The sequence below is a fragment of the Amblyomma americanum genome, chromosome 5 (assembly GCF_052857255.1).
Source record: "Amblyomma americanum isolate KBUSLIRL-KWMA chromosome 5, ASM5285725v1, whole genome shotgun sequence".
Lineage (NCBI taxonomy): Eukaryota > Metazoa > Arthropoda > Arachnida > Ixodida > Ixodidae > Amblyomma > Amblyomma americanum.
The window spans coordinates 15,048,774-15,066,394 of NC_135501.1; the positions used below are offsets into that span (position 1 = coordinate 15,048,774).

The window sequence follows — 17,621 nt, forward strand, 5'->3', positions numbered from 1 at the left end:
GGCTACTGCACATGCAGTTTTACATCGCTCTTCAGGTAGCGCTAGCTGCCTGTACGGCTGGCAGCCGGCATTCTCTTCAAAGAAAACCATGCCCTTAAGCAATCTTTTCTCCCATTTACCTTGACCAGCTTGCTCCCGCTCTTCTGGTAATGAGGTCTTATGCTTCATGTTTAGACTTACAGGGATGAATGCAGTATCCGAATCTCCGAGTTCCCTACCTGCTGTGGAACTCTTTGCAGTTGTCGTTGGTAACTCCCAACCTGCTGCAGACACATTTGCAGCTTCCGGATCTGCTTGAAGCTCTACTGAAGCCTCAGGTTTGTCGCTAACAGATTCGCGTGGTATTATGAAGTGCTCTTTCAAATCAGCTTTCTCATTTTCTTCCTGCAGCTTCACCTTTTCTGGCTGCTCCAGCAGCGCGGGCGTCTCAAGAGTTATCAACTTCCCTACACCTGCAGCTACATCTGCTGTCACTGCGCACAGTGTCAGCTCCAGCTGGCTAACCAACTCATCTTTGGCAGCTAGCTTACCATCACCTGCAAGGAGTGTGCCCGCTATCATATCCTGATTTACCTCTTCCTCGCGCGTTCCCGCCACTTCAGAGTTAGCTCCGACCTGCTCTTGCACAATGTTCAACTCTTGTTCACGAGAAGTCCACTCCTGCGCCTCCTGGGTCAGCTCTATATATGCTCGCTCTGACAGCGCGTGCTTCACAGAAGTTTCTAACGCCTCTCTGCCTTCAGCGATCTGTTCTGGCACGGCACACAGCGTTAGATCAGCTTGTGCTCTTTGGAGAACCACACATTCCCGTTTTGTTATTTCGTTCCCTGAATCCACACAGGCTTCAGAATTTTGACCTTCGGATTCCAAGTTGCGGCATGCCAGATCGTCTACCCAATCTGGTTGACTGACTTTATCAACAGCCATCTCCGACTGGGAACTTGGTTTATCAGGCGCCGGTACCTCCACCTGAGCTACTAGCTCGCACACCTCTCTCCTCACCGCGGGAATATCTTGTTCTTGCTTTTTCGAACACTCAATCATCGAATGCCCAAATTTCATGCAGTTAAAACATTGAACTGCTGCGAATTACACCTCACTATCGACTTTCGCCCCCTGCCTTAACTTCAATTGCATCTGTGCAAGTTTTTTCTTTTCTAGTTCAATTTGGAGTTTCAAATTTTCAATTTCACTCAGCTTTTCTGCCTCCTCCTGCTCAACACGTCGCATCCTGCCCTCCTGATCATACCGTACGGCAGCCATCTCCGTTTTCCGTGCTATCGTTTCTAGCACTAAACACTACACCGACATGGTGAATTCGGAGAAAGCAGAAAGGTCTCCTACCTTACTGTTTGCTCTCTGCCCCGGTGATCTCGTCGTCCTCCGTGATGACGACAGGCTCCTCGATGCGGACGACTTGAGCTCTGGATCTATCAGCAGCTCGCTGACTTCTGCCTCGTTTGACTGGCCTGACTTGGTCGCCTGGTTACTTTTCAGCAGCTCGCTGACTCGAACCCTCGATGGCTTGTTGTTGCCCGGCTCCTTCAGCTCCTAGCTGACTTGAGCCTCCGACGTCCTCTCGAACTCGACCCGTGATCCTGAAGCTTTCGACGTCAGTCTTGCGACGCAGCTTCACGTTTTCTCCTTTAGGACAAAAAGCTTGTCCACCGACTTGTTCTTCTCACCTTCCGTCCAATGCCTTGAGTAGAAAGAAGTTGCGATCCTGTCGACTGCGCCAGTTGCGATCCCCTTCCAGTGGCAATGAGAGGAAACTACTTGATGAAATCGGGGTTTCTTGGTGACCCGGTGGTTCTACTCGCAAACATTCACATTACTCAAGGAAAGGAAAAGGTTAACTATTTATTTACAACATAGGTAAAAAAACGAGAAGAAACAAAGCAAGGAGAAAACTATTTACATGACTAAGTCGTGGATCAGACGAATTCAGCCCCCTCTCAACCCAGAGCGCTTGGTTTTAAACCCTCTGTCTCCGCCCTTAGCGGCTACAGCAACCAATAAGATAACAAACGACCCATCTCGCCAATCAGTGGTTAGGGAAAGGAAAACAAGGTCCGCCCACTGATCAGAGATTGGGGAAAAAGTACTGATTAAACATTTGGGAAAGGAGAGGTTGCAATCAAATAGACAAACAACACAAATGCGACTTCCGTTTCCCACGCCACCCACGGCATCACAGACGCTAGAAACATGTGCCGACGAGGCGATGACTCAGGTTGTTGACAGCAACAAAGAGAACACAGTCGTTAAGGGAAGCAGACAGTCGTTACAGGAATAGCGGGTTTCCGGTCACTCGGCTAATATCTCGTGCGCCCCGAAACCTCGTCAACCCCTTAACAACCACATGTCGTCAGCTGTACTTGGTTCGCGTTTTTCCCGGCGGGTCATCCCCGTGACGGCGCGGCGTAAACGAGGACGTCCGCTGCACAAAGGGGAGGCAGGGACGGGACGGGCCCCTTTGTTGGGGACTTCCGACCCCGCTGGAGCGGCATTCCTTGCGAACACAGGATCAACGAGTTCGCGGAATGGTCAGCGAACTCCACACACTGCGCCACGGCCCCACACAAAGCAATGATCGATCGTCTCTGGTTGGCCGCACAGGCCACCGCACCGGACAGTTCACCGACATTGGCACATAAGTCCTCTTGGCGCGAAGCGAGGCCTTGACGGGTAAAATCGAAGAGTCGAAGTGCGGAGTTTAAAAAAAAATGGGGGGGAATTTGCAGCCGACTGAATATACATTCGCTGAACTTCCTTCCGTACACTAGAATCCATAATATCAAGGTAAGTCTGCAGATACACGGGCATAGATGAATAGAGATTCTATTTGTGTTTTTGCCATCTGCCTTCTTGACAGGTCGAATAAATATTGCAACGTGAAGCGAGAAGTAAGAAATCAAAAGTATCAGCAACATTTCAGTAAACCCCACAAAAGCGCCCTCATGGCCATTCATGGCCATGGCCAGTCGTCAAAGCAAAACAGGCAAGGCAGTGACAAATCAAACGCCTTCTAAACAGTGTTAGCCGAAAGGGATCGCTTACAGCTTTGAAGAAGAAAAACCATGAAACAAGCTGGTGAACAAACAAATGAAAAAGGCCAACGCCTCAAGACTTGGGAAAAGGAAAGACATTTTGTCTACGCATAGACTCCCACTGAGCGCAAAACAAAGGTCACGAATAGTCTGTGCAGCGCTTGTACCTTCTTCCTCGCACAGCGTATCACTTGCAACGCACAGACAAGCTTTCCAATCAAGACGATGTTGCAAACATGTGCCCCAAATATAATCGAGCGCTCCCGACCCGTCCACTGCGGCATTTGGCGCATCACAGTGAGAATTTGTGACACGCAGTAAGACCCACTATTCCGGATCCGATGAAGGGGAACCCCGTGATACGGTAGGAAATAAGAGTCCCGTCTTAGACCACAAAAACTAGGCTACCACCGCAAACGAACACACTACGTGTTCTGAAACACATCTCGCGCTGAGCGTTGCACAACGTACTCTTCATCAAGTACTACTGCTATCAGGCTAATTATTCGCGTTTTTAGGTACTTGGCGATAGTGACAGAAAGAGCTGCCCTTTAGGCACCCTGAGGGGCACCTGCAAAACTGCATTCGCACAATATTTCGTGCTTAGCGATGCTAAACTGGCAGCCATTATTTCTTGGCCCTCATTTTCTTGGCAGCTATCGCTAGACAGCAGATGCGAGTGGAACATAACATGTTACTCGACAGATATAATCTGGAATATGGACATTCGCGCCCCACATTTTTCACTGGCAGCCTAGGAGATTAAATACCAGAGGCAAAGCTCAAATTGATCAAACCACCAATTGCAGGCGTTGCGTACAACGTACGCAAATGGCAGCGCCTCAGACCAAGCGCAAAATTCGCTCGTGTTGCCACAAGGGCTTGCAGATTTTCCTTTCTAATTATAAATATAGATCGAGCGTCTACAAAACTGCTCGTCGGCACCTTATAATGGCGATAAGGCTGCAAAACGGCGAAAGTTCGCGCACGCGCACAAAAGGAGATCGTCGTCTGCTACTCTGTTCCTAACACGAGGACACCCGCCCTGCCAAGATCATCATCATCAGCCTGACTACTCCCACTGCAGGGAAAAGACCTCTTCCATGTCTCTCCAATTAACCCTGTCCTTTGCCGGCTGCGCCCAGCTATGCCTGCGAACCTCTTAATATCTTCCGCCCATCTCACCTTGTGCTAAACCCTGCTACGCTTGCCTTCTCTTGGAATTCACTCCGTTACCCTCAAGGACCAAGCCCATTTCTTCCTCTTGATGTCGACTAGGATGTCATTAACCCTAATTTGTTTCCTCACGCACTTTACCGCTTCATGTCTCTTAACTTTACACCTGCCATTTTTCTATCCATAGCACGCAGCTATGTAACTTAAGCTGAACCCTTTTCTTAGCCTCCACGTTTCTGCCCCGTAAGTGAGTACCGGCAATACGCAGCTGTTGTATACTCTTCTCTTGATAGATATTGGTAAACTGCCATTCATGATCTGAGAGGGCCTGCCATATTCACTCCACCCCATTGTCAATTGAATTCAATGAGTTGGCTATATTCTGTGCATTTCTCTATCACTTGATTCATAGTGTAAAAATGTTGTATAGTATAATATATTTTACAAAAACCTGCCTGGTCATTTGGTTGAATAAAGTCTAAGGTTAATACCTTAGTTAATACCTTGTAGGCAACGGACAATAAACTGATCGGTCTGTAGTTTTTCAAGTCCTTGGCCGGCGTCTCCTCTCTTAAGAATCAAGATTAAATTTGCGTTCTTCCAAGCTTCTCGTACGGTCGAGGTCATAAGGCATTGCGTATACAGGGTGGCTAGTTTTTCTAGCACAATAACCCCGCCGTCCTTGAACAGATATGCTGTTACCTGATCCCCAGCAGCTGCTTTTCCCCTTTACACAACTCCTAAAACTTTCTTTACTTCCTCTTCCGTTACTGGTGGGATGACGCATTGCCGGGTTTGATGACGCATTGCATCTCTCTCATTAACGCTCTGATTACACTGGCTGCTGTTTAGATATGTGTAGAACTCTTCGGCTACTTTCACTATCTTATTCATATTGCTAACGACAATGCCCTCCTTGTTCTTAACGCATATATCTTGTTTTGTAGCCATAGCTACATTACGTTAGCATTTCGAGCCTTCAGCTTGGTGGGGGCGCCACCGTGTGGCGGCGGCGCCACCAAGCTGAAGGCTCGAAATGCTACCGTAATGTAGCTATCGCTACAAAACCAGATGTATGCGTTTAGCGCCAAGTAGGGCCGCAGCCTTGTGGCTGCGCCGCCCCGCTGTCACGTGGTGCGGAGCAGCTGCCGGCGGCGCGGCGCCGTGGCTGATCACGTGATTCGTCACGTGGTTATTCACGTGACCCGCCACGCGATGCGGAGCAGCTGCTGCTACCGGCGGGTGTCGGCAAAACCGAGCTGCAACAGCTGAGCGCAGGCGCCGTGTCAAGTGGTACGAAGATGGGGGAAGAAAGCCCAGCGAAATGGAGCGGCGAAAGACTGACTTTGCAATTCAATTGAGCAAGTTCCACTCGGCCAGCTGTAGCTATCGCGTCGCTCCAGGTTTAACCAGAGCTAAACCACCGCCAACTTTTTACTTATGCCTAACTTCCTCTTCACCTCTTTTTCAGTCACCTCCGTTCTTTAGTGCATGCTCGATTCTCTCCATATTAAACTTCCTTATGTCGGCTACCTTTCGCTTATTTATCAACTTCGATAGCTCTGTTGGTTCTGTTCTGTCTGTAAGGTTGGACGCCCTCGTACTTTGGCGTTTCTTAATTAGATCTTTCGTCTCCTGAGATAGCTTGCCGGTATCCTGTCGAACCGCCCTACAGCCTACTTCTACTGCGTACTCCGTAATGACAGCTGCCAGATTATCGTTCATTGTATGAAGATTAAGATCAACTTCCTCAGTCAAAGCTGAACATCTGTTTTGCAGCAATATCCTGAATTCCTGTATTCTCTTTCTTACCGCTAACTCGTTGATGGACTTCTTCTGCACTAGCTTCTTCCGCTTCCTCTTCAAGTCTAAGCTCGTACTTCGAGACCTTACCATTCTGTGGTCGCTACAGCACAGCTTTCCTACGACGTATACATCCTGAACGATGCCAGGTTGAGCGATAGTGTGAAGTCTATTTCATTTTTAGTGTCCCCAATAAGGGTCTTCCAGGTCCACTTCCTGTTCTCTAGTTTGAAGAAGAAGGTATTCATGATCCGTAAAGTATTTCTATCTGCGAACTGTCCTAATACATCTCCCCTTCTATTCTCAGAACCTATTCCATAGTCACCTACCGCCTGGTCACCAGCCTGATTCTTTCCACCTTCGCATTGAAATCGCCCATCAGTACAGTGAACTGTGATTTTAGTTTGTTCATTTCCATTTCCACGGCTTCCAACGGTCTGGTCACCATGGCTGGATCTGCTTGTACCTCATATTGAGCCTAATTACGATTGCTACCACCCGTTTCTTAATAACATAGAACTCCTCTACGTTGCAAGCTATATCCTGATTAATGAGGAATCCCACACCTAGTTCTCGTCTACCCTCTACTCCGCGATAGCACAGTATGTGCCCGTCCTTTAGTACTGTATGCGCCTCACCTGTTCTCCTAACTTCAATAAGTCCTAAGACATCCCATTTAATGCCCGCTAGTTCCCCGAGCAGCACTGCTAGGCTAGCCTCACTAGATAAGGTTCTAGCGTTAAACGCTGCCAGGTACAGACTCCAATCCCGGCCTGTCCGGAGCCAGAGATTTTTAGCACCCTGCGCTGAGTCACAGGTCTGACCGCCGCCTCGGTCAGTTGCTCCGCAGGCGCAGGGGACTGAGGGCCGAGGGTTAATTGATTTGTTCATAGAAGGTTGTGGCCAAGTACTACACCACGGTAGCCAAATTCATTTCTGGTGAGGGGGTGTGTTGTCGGTTCTGGTCACCGAGATCAGGCCGCACCCCAGGCATGGTTATGCCATTACATCGACAAGAGGAGTTTTTTTCTTCAAATCCGGTGGGGAAATGCGCGGAACCGGAATTGGAACCCTGGTCTTCTTAGACATGAGGCCGCACTGGCGAAGCACAGTTGGAAAAGAATAAATAAACGGAAGCAAATACAGCAGCATGTAGAAACCATTGCCTGGAATGTGAACCATCCAATTTCAGCAGCCAGCTCTTTAATCAGTCTTTCAGCGTCTAGACAGTATATAAAAAATGCATCGCTGCTTTCAAACGTCTCAGTGTCACATATTAGCGGTGCACGTGTGCTCTACTGCGCGCTGGTTTTTTGCGAACACGTATTGTGGCAGGGCGTGTGTCCTCGTGATGGGAACAGCGTAGCAGAGGACGCGCTCCTTTCGTGCGCGACCTCTCGCCATGTTGCAAGCTTATCGCCGTTATATGGCGCTGACCAGCAGTTTGGTCGACGCTCGCGCTTTATTATTTAAAATCAGAAATGCTATACACTCTTGGTCGAAAGCCGTAAGGCAACAGCGTTCAGCTGCAGCGAAATGAATGTTCCAAGAATGCTCCCTGTAGCGGATCACTCAATGCACAAGTCATGCAGGAAGCTTTTTTACCACCAGAAGAAACCTTCTGCTAGAATTTCAAGGTCATCCGGTATTTAATAATGCCGTAATGCCTCTGTTATGCGGCTGAAGCGAAAAGCCTTTGGCCTTAAGGCTTTTGACCAAGACTGTATCTTAATTCCGCGCGCGCATAAACCCACTGCTGATATTATCAACACCAATGCCACACCTGATTGCATTATCGTGGTTCTCGGCGCGCTGCCTGTGTATTATTCCTAGTGCCAATTAATCTGCCGCAAATCCACATCAATCGGTAAATCAAGTTTATTCTACTTCATACGAACGACGACGCGTTTACACTTTATTCGTGAGCAGGTAGAAAACAAAAGTTGCAGGAGGGACTGCCACTGGGCGTGGCGGACCTCGCGCGAGCATGCTCTTCTCGAAGCCATTTTCCTACCTTATGCAGGGTCTCGCACTCTGCGTCACCATATTCCAGTCGCCGTATGGCGCAATCTCTAGTGACGGCTTCCCGCATGTGTGCCAGCCTGTCGATATCAACTCAACTGCACCGCAATCGGAGCAGGAGCGTGACATCACCCATCTGCTGCTGGCGTCTACCTTCCCGACAATGTGACGTCATCAACGCCGGCACACATAAAAGAAGCGCTGCACAGCTTCCAGTTCACTGGGCGCGGCGGACCTGGCGCGAGCATTGTCTTCACAAAGCCATTTTTATGCCTTGCGCAGGTTAGTTGCTATTCTTGCGGTAAAAGGGACTCTTGTGCTTTGGCGGTTCTGCCGTGCCGACGTCAGTGCTGCAAATTTGCATGCCATTGTTATCTTGTTCTTAAGCTTCTTCTCAGTGGAGACGTTGAACTGAACCCAGGACCGGCCAATGCTGAATTGCTGCAGAAAATTCTTGATGGACAACTGAAATTGCACGCAGAAGTTACGGAACTTAAAGCAAAAACTGAGATCATGATTGGCGACATTAAAGTAAGCTTTCAAGAAATTTAGAGCCACATATCTGACCTAAAAGCAAAGGCAGGGAAACTCAACGAGATTGACCATCTTTAAAAAAATGCACGAAAGTTCATTCACTTTCCAAGCACGTTAGCCCACAGATCTTGAAGACAAGGCAGGTATTCCAGTGTAATTGTCCACGGTGTTACAGAAGAACCGGATGAAATGGAAGAAACCCTAAAAACGAAAGGCATTGGCGAAGTATTTCGTAATAAACAAGGTGTGGAATGTGAATCCGTTGGTAGAATCCAAACACTTGGCATAGAAAATCTCAAAAGACCTTAATAGTTTAATAGTTTTCTTCCAGGACTACATTGAAAAGAAGGCAGCCTTCAAAAACGTCAGCAAACTCAAACGAACAGACTTTTGGGTCCCGAATGATTACTGCCATCAGACGCTGAAAACGCGAAAACTGTACGGGACAGCTCAAAAGGTGATAGGGACAATGTAAAAAAAGTTCCTCTCATACATGACACACTTCGCATTGACGGTGATCTGCTTGTGTGGGATTACATGAAGAAAAACCACAAGCTAATTAAGAAAAAAGACGTACCCCAGCATACTCCATGAATTAATTTTCCGTAAAGCGTGCATAAGACTGCTACACACGCGCCAGTCGTCGTGTGTGTGCCTCGTCTCTTCGCTGTGTTCCGTCTTTTGACTGGTTTTACTCCTGAACATGTACCAACTGACCCAGATTTCAACACTACAATAATACTACTCATTTTTAAGGCCCGCAGCATCGTAAATAAAACTGTCCAGCTAGAATTTGTCCTCTTTTCTTACACCTCGCATATAGTTGTCATTTCTGAGACATAGCTTAGCAGCACTCTAAACGATGACGCTCTGATCCCACCCGTTTATAAAATATACCGCTTGGATAGGGAGACAAGAGGAGGTGGCGTAGCCGTTATTGTGAAAACCGACACTAGAGTCTCTATTGTGCAGAAAATTCCCAGTATCGAAACTGTTGTCTAAGAATCGCACTGTTCGAACGTGCTTTTGTACTGTTTGCAGTATACAGGCCGCCAGATTCAGCGCCTGATTTTTTATTTCAACTTAAAACGCATATAGAAACATTCGACCAGAAACTCATCGTGGACGGAGATGTAAATCTTCCCGATATTGATTAGAGTCGCTTAGAATGTGGCTTCGTCTATGACGGCTGTTCTCGCATAATCATTGATATCATGCTTTACCACAATCTACACCAATCTGTACAAAAACCAACACGTGTTCCTGCTTCTTCATGCTGAGTTCTTGATTTTGTTTTTATTCCCTGCTCTATAAATCACTACGATGTTGTAGTTCATCCTTGGATTTGTGATCACGTAGCAGTTTTCATCACTTTGCCCTTGCATGGTATTCGACCTAATTATGCATTTCTGCTAACAACTGTGAAAGATTACACTCTCGCAGACGACGTGAGCATAGTAGAGTACTTGGATGCTCACCTCGAAAACTTCGCTGGTAATGACGTTGTGGAAGAAGTTTAAAAAGTTGGGCTAGTTTCGTATTGACCAGTTCGTCTCCGACAAAGTAATAGAGACTGTTAAGCGCAATCCATGGATGACTGGGGATATAATACATTTAAAAAGGACAGCGAAGCGTACAAGAAAAAATTCGTACAACTTCACACGACTTTATCCAAATGCGTCGTGCCCTATCAAATGCCATTCAGTCAGCAAAACACTTGTATGTTAATACTATCTTGTCTAATTTTCTCAAATCACATCCTGAAAAATTTTGGAGGTTTGTTAGTGAACGTAAGAAACCTATTGGTCAAGTTTCACGCGAAGGCACCTTAAAAACAGATCCTGAGGCTACTACATCTAATTTCAATCGCCGTTTCAACAGTGTCTTTTCCATCTCTAGCCCACTCGTAAACAATCCTTGTGATACTCACTACACTAACTTGATTTCATAAGAGGACACTGTTAAATGGCGTTACGGTTGAAAGTTAACTCGTCCCCAGGAACGGATGGCATTCCAAATGCATTTCTCCAGCGCTATGCAGAGAAACTAGCAAGGTATATAGTAATAATCTTCCAACTTTCAATTACATCTTCCTCTCTTCCCGCTCACTGGAAAATAGCGCGTGTAGTGCGTGTGTTTAAAAAAAGGCAACCCAATATCAGCATTTGATTACCGTCTTATTTCCTTAGGATCATCGACCTGTAAAATGCTTGGACATTTTGTGAGCACTCACATCACCGACTTCTTAAATCACCACAATATTCTGTCTTCATTCCAGCATGGCTTCAGAAAGGGGATATCAACCATTACGCAATTAACAGTTGTTCCATTTTTTTCACTTCTGTCGTGGATAGAAGTGGGCAAATAGATGTCATATTTTTAATCTTAAGTAAAGCCTTTGATCGTTTCCACATGAGAAGATTATTTTCAAATTAAAGCAACTCGAACCTCCCAGTTTTCTCATTGCCTGGATTTTAACATACTTAGCCCAATCGTTCTCAGCATTTACATACAGGTGAATGTCTTCAACTGTAAATTTCTTCGAGTCACTTCCGGAGTTCCACAGGGTAGTGTACTCGAGCCGCTCCTTTTCCTGATATTTTGGAACGATTTAGTTAAAGTGATCCGTGATCCCGGGAAAATTCGTCTCTTCGCCGACGACTGCGTTATAGTCAATAAAAGTATTGTACGTGAAGACCAGAACGCACTAAACGTTGCAATAACTAACATACTAGAGTGGTGCCAGGAGTAGGGCATGCATGTTAACTCAGATAAATCTGTCTTACTTCGCATGAAGAGGGAAAAAACCCACTCATTACTCTTACTCTCTCCAGGGCCACCGCTAAATGAAGTTCTGGAATATAAATATCTCGGCGTTGCATAAAATAATCGACTCAGCTGGAACACACGTATTCATAACATTTCCTCCTCAGCCTTTCGCAAACCATGCCTGCTCAGGCACAAGCGTAAGGTTGCCCCCGCTCATGTCAAACTTCTTGCTTACACAACACTTATAAGGCCTACGCTGGAATATGCTTGCATTGTGTGGGACCCCCATACGATGTGAAATATAAATTATCTTGAAAAAATTAAGTGACGGCGAGTACGCTTTATCTATTCGAAATATGGTCGCACCGATTTGCTATCTGAACTGATGGCAGAAAATGGTATAAACACTCTCCAGGCAAGAAGAAAATTTATCCGTCTCAAATGTTTATTGCTATTGCTTAATCGCAAGCTCGCTCTAGATCCTAGCCCTTACGTTCACCCTCTTACCTCCAGGCAGACACGCCACTCTCATGCACCCTCCTTCGCGCCTTTCTTTGCAAACACTAACTTATACAAATTCTCCTTTTTCCCTAATACAATTGAAGATTGGAATAGTTTGCCAGCTCCTATTCTCGAGTCTTTGGATAAGCTGGAATTAAGCTTATAAACAGTTAAGTAACTTTGTCGCTTATGTGTTCTTAAACGCCAGTTTTGATTGAGGTTCATACATGTATGTCACGCATAGTATTAACTGCTTCAGTAGGCCTACCAACTGTGTTGGTGTGTTTCGTACAATGTACTTCCATGCTTTTTTTCTATTTATATATCTGTATTCCACTTCTGCTAGGCCGCTCAGCCTGCAGTATGTTGTAAATAAATAAATATATAATGAAACAACAGAGATGTCGGGTGCGCTTACATTCAGTGAAGTAAAAAATATAAAGGTCAAGCAGAAAACACACAATAAATCTTCAAAGAACTCTGTTGAACAGCGTATAGAAGCATATGTGATTTAGCTCTTCGTTTGAAAATGCAAGAATTCAAGAATTTAGTTTTTTTTATGAAGACCATTGCAAAGCGCAATGTTTGAAAATATTGTTATGGGTTACAGCCGTAGGCTCGGACCAAGAAAATGACGAAGCATGGTGCTTTTGTGTGGTGGACGAGGAGGAAAAAGTGTAATAGGGCATCCTGAGACAGGGGAGCGCTAGATTCAGGGCAAGGGGACAACACCACATTGGAACACCACGAGACACGAGCGCAAACTTCCAACTGTGTTTATTTTCGACATGGCGCATATTTATACGCATCTAATCATATGACACACACACATAAAAGCATTCAAATCAGCCGAGATAGCTAAGCAATCGTAAACCATGCGATATACAAACTATCCTCGCAAGTCATGAATTTTACAATTGACCACCTAAAAACAATTTTTCTTTTTTTGTTAAAACCACAGACGGGTCGCTAATGAACCCACCACCGTCCTTTTCTGAAGCCATGCAAAATGTTTCCCACAATTTCCTTCTGGTCTTGTCCTTCGATTTAAGAAGAACCGTCCTTTTGTCCACAAGAGCGTCGCACTTGTGCACGGCGCAGTGTGCTACGAGGTTTCCAGAAGCACTGACCAGAGGGTTGCTCTAATTGTGCTCCCGCAACCGCTCATTTAAGCACTTTCCTGTCTGGCCGACATAGGCCCTGCTGCAAGGCTGTGGTATTTTGTACTCACCTTCAACGCATGCCACAAACATGTTCTTGTGCCTAACGCCACAAGACCATGCGGCGTGCTCTTCTTCCTGAGCCGGAATTGACCTTTGCACGCATGCTTTTGTGTTTATGAGGCGCGGCAAATACAACGGGTACTTCATACATTTAAGCCACTTAATATGCACATATGGCAAAACAACAGGTCTCTTATCTGTTTCGCATTTCCAGGGTTCCCCTTAATGAATGTCTTATAAACTTTTTCCGCGACCGAGACCAGCAACGGGTTTGGGTCTCCAGCAGCCTTCAGTATTGCAGCCTACAAGTTACCGTTGTAATGCATCTTGTGATGGCAAGACTTTTTTAGCGCATGCTTGAAACAGGAGTGGCTAAAATTATTAAGTACCCGTTGTATTTTCCGTGCCTATGAAACTCAAAAGCAAGTGTGGAAAAGTCAATTCCGGCCAAGAAGAAGAGCACGACGCATGGTTTTGTGGCGTGAGGCACAAGAACATGTTTGTGGTATGCGTTGAAGGCGTCGTGTACAAAATACCACTGCCTTGTCGCAGGCCCTACGTCGGCCAGAGAGCATGGTGCTTGAATGTTCGGTTGCGGGAGCACAATTACCGAAGCTCACTGGTCAGTGCCCCTGGCAACCTCGCAGCACACTGAGCCATGCACAAGTGCGAACCTCTTCCGGACAGAACGACGGTTCTTCTTAAATCGAAGGACAAGACCACAAGAGAATTGTGGGAAGTATTTTTCATGCTTAAGAAAAGGACGGTGGCGGGTTCGTTAGCGTCCCATATGTGGTTTTATCAAAAATAGGAAAAATTGTTTTTAGCTCGTCATTTGTAAAATTCATGACTTTCGAGGATAGTTTGCGTCTCGCATGGTTTACGATTGCTGATTTGAGCGCTTTTATGTTTGTGTGTCCCATGATTAGATGCGTATAAATATGCGCCATGTCGAAAATAAACTCAGTTGAAAGTTTGCGCTCGTGTCTCGTGGAGTTGTGTCTTGAATCTCGCGCTCCCCAGTCTCAGTATGCACGACCATATAGCCATCTATAACGGTTTACGGTAATCGGGCACTGGCCTTTTTTGTATGGCTCCTTGGCTTTTGCGTTACCCAGCACCTCCACCAATAATGTAATAGGTAGAAATACATATTTACAAAAGGGAATTGATATCTGCAGAAAGATAGAGCCAAGGAGCCATACAATAAGGGCCAGTGCCCGATTACGCTTTGCCTTCGTCGTTTACCACATACAAGCACCATGCTTCGTCATGTTCTTTGTCTAAGCCTTCGGCTGTAACAATATATAGCTCAGCTTTCCTTAAATGTCCCAACTGCAGGAACAGGACCAACATTCTTAGACAAAAATTTTCAACACTGCAAAAATCTAAGGTACTGTTATAGAAATATTGAAGGTAATGGTTCATTTTTGTGACGTGTAGCAAAATCTTTTAACGTTTTCCCATCGATCACATCGAAGAGTTAAAACTGCCACAGAAAACCAAAGATGAACGGTTTTGACGATAGCAATAACGTTAATTGCAAAAGAATGCAAGCCTCCCGACCGGAGATCTGCGGATATATTGATTGTTATAGTCAAATCTTACATTACATAAAAAATTGCGTCATAAACTGGTTTTCATTTAAGAATGACTTTGTCCAAAATGGTTGGGTAAGCAAGCCGGATATTTAGTGACGAATAGCCTGAAGCTCCTCTTTGAAACTAATTATCTAGGATATATGCCTATGTTTAGTTGGCGGTCAAATACGCGATAAAACAATGCAGCTGAGGAACTCTGGCGGGCTTACCAACACATGGAGTAATAATACTCGCAAAATCGGCAAAAAGGGAAGTAAAGAGAGAAAACGAATGTAGGAATGCGTGCAGCTTTCTTTTGAATAATAATTACGTCCAAGAATGTAAACCATGTAAATATTGCCAGCCTGATATGCAGCACCACATATCGCTGTGTATAAACAAATTCTAAAGAGAAAATTTTCAGTTTCTAAGAATAGTGCCGCGTGAGGAACAAAAGTTTTAATGCTATACAACCGCGCTGCGATAACTTAAGATGCGAATATAGTTCCACACAGAAGTGTACTATTTCTGAGTTTAATATTGAGGGATCCAGTATGATGAGAAAGGGTACGGGGAATCTTTATTTACTGGGATCAAAACATGAGTGAGGCTTTGTTTAAGTGATCAATAGCATATTAGGTCTGCGCCATTCTTCTAAAAAAGGATTTCTCTTTTCAAGTAGAGTAGTTGAACTGAGCAATGAATAGTATTCTCAAGTAAATGATGTGGCATTCTCTGCATAAAATATTCTATCAGAGGTGTCCATTGGAAAATGGGGATCAATAATATAAGGTAAAAATAATTGTACACCAAGTACTGATCCTTCGGGCAAACAAGCATGAGTTTCTTTATTCTGAAAATAGCTGCTGCCGATGGAAACACTTTCAGTACAGTTAGAAAAATAGCTTTTATTTACGGCTTAAAAAGATTTGTTAACTCCGCAGCCTTAGTATCTAATGCTTCTTAAAATCAATACGAATAGAACCGTCCAGTTTCCTGCGTCAATATGCGTCCTAATTTATCAATAAAACCTGCCATACTGACGTCAGGTAAGAGACTGTTGCTCTAGAGATGTGCGAATATTCAAAATTTTTGAACATCCAATCGAATAATTTAATATTCTAAATTAATTGGACACGACCTCAAGTGTCTGAATAGTTTTAAAATAACAATGTTCGAATCATTATCTTCGACCGCTGTTTCATTAACGAGGCGCACTCCGAGCTCGCAAAGCATGCTGTCCCGATTGGTGCACACGTTCATGCCAAAACGTAAGATCTCCAAGACTGGGAGACGCGCCAGTTTTCAGCATGTCTAGGAAACCTTGCCTAATGACCGGTATCGCAGATTACGGCTCGTAACTCTGGTCCCTGTCATCAACTGAGATGTGATGCGTCATCGTCTGTAGCAAGCGGCAATATTCCGAGCGACATGAAATGAGGGTTGCAGAGTTCATATACTCCCTTCGTGCCTCATTTTAAAGATCACTGCTGAGTCTTTCGGCAGATACAGCTTTAACTACGCGAGCTACAGCGCTGCCGCTAGCTCTTCTGTGCTTGTCTTGAAGATTCGTTTTGTACGAATATTCGCAGAAGTATCAAATTGTCACGACAATATTTGATTTGTATTAGGTTGGGGCCTTTCATTATTCGATTTGGTGCCGAAGTAAGACCATTCGCAATCGATTCGAGTTCAACAAAATAGTCTTCTCAAAACTCCATGCACCAGAAACCCTACCGTTTTTCAAGATGAGTTGTATTTGTCATTTTGGGCATCATATCATACATGCTTCATTACTTCATCCTGCATTTATAACAGGTATTGTGTGGACCTCGCCAGCCGCAATAGTTGAGAGAAATTCAACCCAAAGAAAGCACAGACTCACCGCGGTTTCGGTTAGGCGATAAAAAGAGAACGCGCAAGCCGGTCTAGATTAGCTCCGACTGCTCAGCTGCTGTCGCTTGCGCCTTGGACACGGCGCTCACATGACCGACGGTGTCCAATGAGCAAGGCCAATCGGCGTGTGCCCGGTCGGGGGCACAACGATCGGCCCTTCCTGCGTCGGCCGCCCGAGCACGCTTGTTGTCTGTGGCGCCCCGTCGCCTGGCAACAGCGGCCGTGGCGCTGTTGTCCGTTCTGGTGCGATTACGGCTGCTTTTTCCAGCCGCTCGCCCGTCGCATCTCACGCGCTAATCACCTGTGGCCGCTGTGGGCGCCGAGAAACCGCTGGTCACGCTCCACGCGCGCTAAAACTCTGCACCAACGCTCAGGCAACGGATCCGACGGCGCGGTTACAAAGCATGGCACGTACGGACGTCCACACAGTTGCCTGCGGAAACTCCATAACGGCAGACTGTGGAGCACACTGGCGAAATATACTAGTGCCCTACAGGGCTCAAAATGACCCTATAGTACGTGCCCATTCACATGTGTACTGATTTACCTGTCACGAGTCGGAAAGCGGTGAACAGCGATAAATGGGAAAAACGCGCGACGGAGCGCGTCGTTCAAGCGCTGAAAACAGGTGTCTTGGCCTCTGTAAGCTTGCCCTTTAATAAGGCAAAGAGCCGGTTGAATTTGTAGAAAGGGAGCGCAAAATACCGGACTGGCGCAAGAAGACACACGATAGGCGTTAAGGCGGTGTACTGCCTATTCTGCCTCTAACATCTTTTGCGCTGTTTTACTGCGATGTCTACACATACTACAGCTACTGCCGTCAAGGCTCACCCGCCACCTGAATTTCTTATGTTGCTGAAGCGCCTCAGACAACTTACGCAAACGGCAGGTTGCACCACAGAAAAAAAATAAAATCGATTTTTTTGAGTCCACATGATATGCAAGAAATTCGAAACGCTCGTCCATTATTGACCAAAGGCCAAACAAAAACTAAATCCAAGTGTCTAATACGCCAACTGAAAGTCCTTAAGTAAAAAGCAGCATATACGTGCAGTGGGTTTTCGTGG

At 45.7% G+C, this 17,621-nt stretch overlaps 1 protein-coding gene across 3 annotated transcripts in view; it reads right to left on the minus strand.

Moving 5' to 3' along the window:
* The window catches only part of LOC144132304 (Kv channel-interacting protein 4-like), a 281,668-nt gene that overhangs the window by 198,636 nt on the left and 65,411 nt on the right, over positions 1–17,621 (minus strand). Inside the window, exon 1 of one of the 3 annotated variants that reach the window (XR_013314770.1) lies at positions 16,544–16,596. The exons of the other annotated variants lie outside the window; for them this stretch is intronic. The gene's annotated coding sequence lies outside the window, so the exon portion shown is untranslated. Of the gene's footprint in view, positions 1–16,543; positions 16,597–17,621 lie in introns of those variants that run through there. 3 annotated transcript variants of the gene reach the window in all.